We start from the raw sequence: 8,661 nt of genomic DNA on the forward strand, positions 1-8,661 counted from the left end.
TGAGATGTTTCAGTGGGAGAAAGCAGACACTGTGTAGAGCTTCCTGCATTTCTTCGGTCTCCTTTACTGGCCCAGGTTTCTCCCATCCTCCTAGCTGGCGCTGGCCTCCCCGAGGCCTGCCTGGTTCTCCTCCCCAGCTCCGGGCTCTCTCCTCCGTGGTTCCCATCACAGCTGCTGCCGTGGGTTTGGGACCCTCCAATAATCCCCTGACTGATATGCCCACCCCAGTCCTCCCCTGAGCTCCCAGCCTGAGTTCACCCACTTCCCCCTTGACTGATACTCTTTGACAGTGGTCAAGCTCGGTATAGCGAACATGTTACCCCCTGATCTTCCCCGTCACACCCAGCTCCCTCCAGTCTCTTCCCGTCTCCATAGAGGGTGCCACCATCCGCCCGGCTTCCTCACCTCCAAAACTTTGCCAATAGTTACTCCCCTTAAATGTGTCTTTTTAATTTTGTTAGTTTTTCCTTAATGTATGTTTTCTTGTGATGAGACTACTTGCCAAGTGAGCTGCCCTCTTAACAAATTAAGGACGCAGCGCAGCATTATTAACTGGAGGTGCACCGTGGTGGGACAGATCTCCAGAACCTCCTGTGTTACCAGGACTTAACGTCCATTGACCCTGTCCCCTTGGCTGGGTCAATGGATGCTCCCTGCTTCCATGAGTTTGGCGACTGTGGATGCCTCGTGTGGATGGAGTCGCATGGCATCTGTCCTCTGGGACTGGTTGATCTCACTCGGCATCCTGTCCACCAGGTGCCTCCATGCTGTCACGTGCTACAGGGTCTCCTTCTTTTTTAAGGCTGGGTCATTGTCCACTGTGCCTGTCACTTAGCCGTTCATCTGGCACTCAGTGTCTTCCCGTGTCTTGGTTACTGTCGACAATGCTGCCGTGGACATTGGCATGCTACTCGCCCTTCGAGATCCTGGTTTCAATGTGTTGGGATACAGGCCCAGAGGCGGAATTGCTGGATCCTGCAGACATTCGATTTTAAAAGTGTTGAGGAACCTCTGAACTGTTTCCCACAGTGGCTGCATCATTGTGCATTCCCACCAGCGGTGCGCGGGAGTTCTGATTCCTCCACGTCCTCACCAGCACTCTCTCTCTCTCTCTCTCTCTCTCTCTCTCTTTCTCATCACACAAGGCAGCAGCAGCCTTACCCCTCTCAGCAGAGCGAGAGAAATCTTGAGCCTTGTCTGTTGCGCACTGAGATTGTGCAGGAGAGCAGAAACAACACGAAGAAGCAGATGTGCCGTGAAGCCAAGGTCGGGACCCTGCCACCCCGACACAGAGGCTCGGTCCTTCTCCTGTCTTCCCAAGGTGGCCTCCCTGAGCCTGGCCCAGGGCCTGGCATAACACCTCCTTGGAAATCACCGCCGTGAGGAACCAGAGAGGATGATTAAGCCAAGGCACCGAGGGAGCTGGGCCGTGTTTACACACCGCAGCGGGGAGTCAGACAGAACAAAGGGTGTGGATGAGAAATCCAGGAAGCAGACCAGGGACCAGGTGCTGGTGTGGGTTCCCCACGCTTTCCCACACCCCGTCGGCAGCTGCAGGGCCCGTCTCCTGGGGCTGAAACTCCTCCGTGGAGGCACCAGACCACACACGGCAGTCTGCTGACCGCGGACGACTGGGCTGGCGTCATGGGAAGAGGCAGCAGTGCTCGTACCTAGGGACCACGAACGCTCCTCCGTTTCTCAGCTTCCCTCGCTAGGAGGTCAGGTCACATGACGAACTCTGGCCAATGGACTGTGAGCACCAATGATGCGCTCTCCTCCCAGATCAAGCAATAAGAGGGAGTAAGTGTTCTGTCCCCCTCTTCCTCTGCTAAAGTGATCTGGGACAAAAAGGAGGGAGCCTGGGTCCCTGAGTCACCAGGCGGATCTTCAGACGGCTACCAGTTCTAACCGGACTTCCTGTGAGCAAGAAATAAACTTTTGTTTATTACAGGTTAATTTATTGTCATGACATGGCACCTAACCTCCTCTAATAAAAATAAGTAATAGTCACTCACTATTTTAGAGCTTAAAAGAGTTTTTGCTTACTGTCATCAGATATTCACCGATCCCATGAACGAGGTAGTTTTTTTCTTTTTCAACATTTTCAAATGGATCCCTAAGGCTAGCTGGAAAAAATCACAGAGAAATGAACAGCTTTCCTTTGTAGAAAACAAAATGGAAAAGGAGCCTTCTTTACCACGCTACCCAAAATGAACATATACCTAAGTAAGCAAATTTACCAGGCAAAAAAAAAAAAAGCAGGATTTGCTGAGAAAGTTATGAACTCTATTGAGGGAAATAAGGCAAAACTTTAACAACCAGAGAAATATCCTCAAGTTCTTGATTAAGAAGATTTATTGTAAAATAAACTACTTTATACAAAGGAGATTCATAATGAACCACTATGTACATAAATAGAATACAAATGGATTAAAGAATCAAAAGCAGAAACATATTATTATGAAAATATGTATTTTTCAAATATCTTCACATTGGATATGCAAAAAGTCTTTCTGAGCAAGGCACCCAATTCGTTAGCCATAAAAGAAAACACTAATAGGTTTAACTCCCTATAATTTTTTTTTAAAGAGGGAGAGAAACATCAATGTGTGGTTGCTTCTCACATGGCCCCCACAGGGGACCTGGCCCGCAACCCAGGCATGTGCCCTGACTGGGAATAGAACCTGAGACCTTTTGCTTCACAGCCCATGCTCAATCCACTGAGCCACACCAGCCAGAGCTCTCTATAATTTTTAACACTTTCTAAACATTAGTGCCATCATTTGCAAAGTCTAACGATGAGAGAGACTCAGGGAGAAAATATTTGTAACGTCTATGAAAGGCAACATTCAATTTACAAATTATAGTAAATCTCGAAACACGGATAAAAGAAAAGTAAACCACCCGATCAAAGAAGTAGGCAAAAACTATTCAACAGACCATTCGCAGGAGAAACATAAAAAGTCAATACACCATGAAGTGTTGCACAAGGAAATGCAGACTCAAACGATAAGATGACACTTACAAATCTATCAGATTGACAACCATGTCAAGAGATGGATAATATCCATTGTGGGTCAGAATGTGGGAGAAAGTGACCCACCCCATGCTGAGGGGTGGCGGTGTGGCATGGGGACTGTTCTGTGAAGGGCATGAGTGGTCACCACCCGTGGGCCACCCTCTGGCCCAGTAAGTTCATAGCCAAGCATGATGTAACTGACCCAGTTTTTCCCATCATGCACTAGGTTACACAGTCAAGAGCATTCTTAGCAGCTGTGCTGGAACTGGCTGAAAGGGGAGAAATTTTAATGTGGGTCAGGATGGGCCTGGAAAAAAATATAAGGGTGTATTCCTAGTATGGAATAATCAGGCGGCCCTTTGCATGAAAGACGTGGCTCCAGATACACCGAAGTGGAAAGATAGGAAAGATTTATTCTTAACTGTAACACATAGAGCCTCAAAACAGTACATTTGTTATGACACACTTGTGCAAACACCCCAAAATATATTCTAAACCGAAGGACTAAAGCCATTGCTTTTTAAAGGACACATTATAAACACATATACATAAAACTATTTCATTAGGTTGTTATTAAATTATCTTTATTAGATTTTTTTAAAATTATGAAGTAATACATGTCTATACTAAGTGAAACAAGCCAACGGCGATAAAGAAAATGTTAATATTCCCGGACTTTATTTTGTTTCATTATGTTGCTGACTTATGGGATTATTTTTATGGCAACTGTAATGACCAGGCGAGGCAAACCCCTCCCCCCACACCATTCTTTTGTAAAATGTTCTGGGGTGTTCTCAGATTTTATGCTTTCATATTACCTGTGAAGTAGATTTGCTCAGTTCCAAGACAGACGATTGGAATTCCACTTAGAACTGCAATTTACTTTGTCTTCACACAATTTTGTGCTCCTATCTAGAATCATATGTCTTTCCAACGTTGTTTAATTTCTTTAGTGAAGCTGTGTATTTTCTTCAATAGGTGCTGTATCTATCATTTGTGTTAGATTTAGTCCTACAAGTGTTGTTGAACTCGAATAGTGTTGTTGAAGTGTTGAAGTGTTGAAGTGTTGTTGAAAGGCCCACGAATAGGGCCTTTCCATTCTCATTTCTGACTACGTTTTGTCCATGCAGAGAGAGTCTATTCATTTTGATATACTTGCCTTGCATCCAGCCAGCTCACTAAATTTTCTTCTCAAAATGAATTTTTTAAATTAGCCTCATGGGTGTTCAAGGCATCCAACCAATCACAACTGCATGTAAATATAACTCTATCCTTATTTCTAATATTTATATTTTTAAGTTATTTTTTACTTTAGTAATAAAAACACACAGTTTACAATATCAAATAATGCTGGAACACATAATTAAAAACGGCCGTTTCTGCCATACTTGCTTTTGCTTCTGAATCCTCACATGCAGCCACTTTCTTTTATCTCGTTTAACTTTTTTCTGACACTTTCACAATGCCATGTTTCCATATTGCAGGCTTATACTGGTATTTTTTTAGTTTATCATGCATTTATTTATTTTTGGATAGAGGGGGAGGGAGAGAAAAAGAGAGGGAGAGAAATATCGATGTGATAGAGAATCATTGGTTGGTTGTCTTCTGTATGGGCCCCCACTGAGGACCAAACCTGCAACTCAGGCAGGTGCCCTGATGGGGAATCGAACTGGTGACCCTTTGGTTTTCAGGATGATGCCCAACCCACTGAGCCACACCAGCCAGGGCTATACTAGTGTCTTTATTTTTTTTAATTATAATTTTTTATAAGTAAACTTTTTAAAAAAGATTTTATTTATTTATTTTTAAAGAGGAAAGGGAGGGAGATAGAGAGAAAGAGAAACATCAATGTGTGGTTGCTGGGGGTCATGGCCTGCGACCCAAGCATGTAACCTGACTGGGAATCGAACCTGTGACACTTTGGTTCGCAGCCTGCGCTCAATCCACTGAGCTATGCCAGCCAGGACTATACTAGTGTCTTTATTTTTTAGGTCCTATCTCTACTTCCTATAATGGAAAATGAGCATTTAGTTTTCTTACACTATCCCTCATCAACATGCATATTCCTCTTTCTCCTGATGCAGTTTTGTATCACAATAAACCAATTTTTGTATTAACATAGTCATGGCTGTATAAATAGTATTTATAGTTGAGCCATATCCATAATGACCATGATCATCTTTACTTTCCTTACAGCTTGTCTTTTCCCCAGAGTTAACAATGGCGTCCATGTGGGTGTGTGTTTCTTCGTTTTGCATGTGTGTGCATGCGTGTTGTTTTTATCATTTTGTTTTTTGCTTAGTGATTCGCTAGCATCACTTCCAGTCCAGTATCCTCTCAATACATCTAAACACACCCAGTGTTCTATCAATTTTGTTCCTTTTTGGGGAGATCTCTTTCCTCTTGTCTTCTGCCTTCTTGCTCACAAATGGGTGGGGGGTGGGGGGTTGCTCCAAGAGCCAAGCACGTGGCTGTCATCCTGGAACTCCCATTGGTGGGAGCCCTCTGTCTCTCAACTGTGTTTCCTGTTCATTTACGTCTGGTTTTTCAGTGTCTCTGCTCTCTCCTGCCTTACTCCTTATGGTCGATAGAAAGTAGACGGTGAGAGAGAAAAGATCATTCCCACTTGCTGGAAAAGTTTTCCAGCGATGAGAGAAACATGAACTGTGAACCCAAAAACGCAGAAGAGAAGGAGAGAGCCCAAAGAGAAACTGTAGTTACCCAAGATACGGAGATGAAATGTGGGGAAAAGGTCGTGAAGAGCACGCAAGGCTGAGCTGGCGCTGGAGAGGGAAGAGGCTTCCCACAGCCCCATCAGCAGGGAGAGAGAAAAGACAGACTCCATTTCTGGGAATTTGGCAGACTCGCTTATGGGGGCTAACCCTCCTGCTGAAAACAATTAGAAATGCTGGACAACGGAGGAGAGACTTTTTAAAACAGCCACAGTCTGGCTAAAGATTTATTAGACTTTGACCGTCAGAAATAGTCAGCTGATAATACTTTCATGTGTTTCCACCTAACAGGAAAGAATGAACAGGACACAAATCTAAGGGAAAGCGGAATGCCTAGAGAGGTAAGAGCAACACTGGTGCGTTTGCTCCGAGGGCAGTGGTTGGTTCAGGCAGGATTGAAATTTGATTGGTCCCCTGAGAGTGAGGGGGCGAAAGTCAGAAGTAAGGAGTATGAGAATCTCTCCACATTGAGTCCTGAGCTTGAAAAGCTATCTATTTAGAATCAGGATGAGTCAGGAAACTCAATGAGAGTTTGCCAAAGCGCTGACCAGAGCAGGAGTGGGTATTCCACTGAGAATCTGAAATCATGAGTAAGCCTTCAGGGAGATTTGCAACCCGAGTTCACATTTCTAGGATGGTCCCAAAGATATCTCCAATGTGAGTTTAGTTTAAAAGTGGTCTTGGGCTGGTAGTGATCTCAGGCAACTTGCACAAAATAAATGTAAATCCTGAAGGAAATCACGTTATCCCACAAATACGTGTTCGGGGACAATGAGCAGCACACAATAAAAAATAACCGAGCACATAAGGAAAAAGGCCCCATGAATAACATCCAGTGGAACTGAGGGATAACAGACACAGAGCTGCAAAAAAAATCAGACATTAGAATCAGAAGACACAGATTACAATGTAACTAGGCTTAGGAAGTTAAATGATATTTAAAGCTTTAAAAATATCTGCAGATAGTAGGAATCTATAAAGTGAAACTTCTAGGAATAATTTTTAAAAGAAGAATCAAAATTTATTTTTTAAAAGATTTTATTTATTTATGTTTAGAGAGGGAAGGGAGGGAGACACACAGAGAGAGAGAGAGAGAGAGAGAGAGAGAGAGAGAGAGAGAGAGAGAGAGGGAGAGAAACATCAATGTGAGGTTGCTGGGAGTCATGGCCTGCAACCCAGGCATGTACCCTGACTGGGAATCGAACCTGCAATGCTTTGGATCGCAGCCCGCGCTCAATCCACTGAGCTATGCCAGCCAGGGCAGAATAATCAAAATTTAAAACTCAACTCTTTACTTGTTTTTCAAATTTATACCAGTGTGACCTCAATAACATAAAAAATTCTGGTCCTTTGGAGTCTGTCCCCACCTTTTATGGTTGTTGGCAACACAAAAATTACATCTTTATATGTTTTGTGCCCCCAAACATAAACTAATATTTTTTAAACGTATGAGTCTTTTCAATTATGTAGAAAACAAGAGTTGGAATTTCAAACAAAAGTTACCATAGCACTGGTGTCTTTTTAGGTTGTCCATCTCCTGGGCATCCCCTTTTGCTTTATTGGTATTTCTAGTTTGTGTGTGTGTGTGTGTGTGTGTGTGTGTGTATTACTTTATTCACATCCTTTAGGTCTTTGAGCATCTTTAAGACAGTTGTTTTGGTCTTTGTCGAAGGTATCTGCAATAGGTCTTCCTCCGGGAAAGAGTCTCTTAATTTTTTTCCCTTTCAACGGGCCATGCGTTCTTTTCTTTGTGAGCCTTGCAATTTGTTGTTGAAACCTGGAGATCTGAATCCAATAATGTGGTAACTATGGAGAGCAGATTCCCCTCTTCCTCAGGGTTTGCTGGGGGTTTTTATTACTGTTTTTTTTTAATTGTTGTAGGCTCACTCTAAAGTTTGTAGGATCAGCCCACGTTGTAAACTTCAGGTCTTCTCAGGTTTTTCTGAACCTCTTCCTGGGCACATGTGGTCGGTTTCAAATTTTTCCTATTTCTGCCACTGGTTTCAAATGTCCTGGTCTTTCACGTTTGCCCCATGAAGGAGGGAAAAGTGAAAAATAAAAGTAGGGGGTAGGGTGACACCCCTTTAGATCCCTGGAATCTGGAGGGGAGGGGCTTCAGCCAGAGGGGGAGGGGCTTGTGCCAGAGAGGGAGGAGCTTCCAGCAACAACAAGGGTGTCACGGGGATGGAGGTGGCCGGGTAACCATGACTGCGGTAACAATGGCTGCCCGCCTCTTTGACTGCATCTCAGTGACTGGAAACAGCAAGCAGCGATCACAGATGGCGCACGGATCTGTGATAGTTGGGGGACAGAAGGACAGGGTCCTTTTTGCCCGCCCTGGCTCCTAGGAGCTGTGCGCATGCTCTGTTCCAGGAACACAAGCACAGCTGCCCGCTAGGGGGCTGGGGGTGGGGGGGATGGGACCCACTACTGCGCTAAGAGAGCTGACACGGACCAAAATTAACTGCCAGTCTCCCCCTGGAAGTCACAAGCCTTCCACAGACTGCAGAGTTCCAAAATAGCCGCCTCCCACGGATTCTGCCAGTACCGTCGCTGTCCTGGTAGGAAGACAGATTCCTGATGCCTCCTACAGCCTCATCTTCCCAGAACCCTCCTCCAAACATCCATCTATTAGAAACAGAAGGTTAGAGAAAGCCAGAGAAAGAATCTGGGAACCGGAAGTTGAGTGGGTAGAGATTATCCAGAATGAAACCCAGAGACCTAAGGACTTGGGGAAAAGGACAAGACAGGTTAAGCCACGTGGAGGATGGAGTTGGCCTTAAGTGAGAGTCGAAGGAAAGGAGAGAAGAATGGGGCAAAGCCGATCTTTGTTTGCCCCACGTTTTTCAGAGCTGATGAAAGCTTGGAGTGTGCTCCTGGGTGGTGTCCCCCCATCAGCGTATGACAGAA

The sequence above is a fragment of the Phyllostomus discolor genome, chromosome 12, assembly GCF_004126475.2.
Source record: "Phyllostomus discolor isolate MPI-MPIP mPhyDis1 chromosome 12, mPhyDis1.pri.v3, whole genome shotgun sequence".
NCBI classification, from domain to species: domain Eukaryota; kingdom Metazoa; phylum Chordata; class Mammalia; order Chiroptera; family Phyllostomidae; genus Phyllostomus; species Phyllostomus discolor.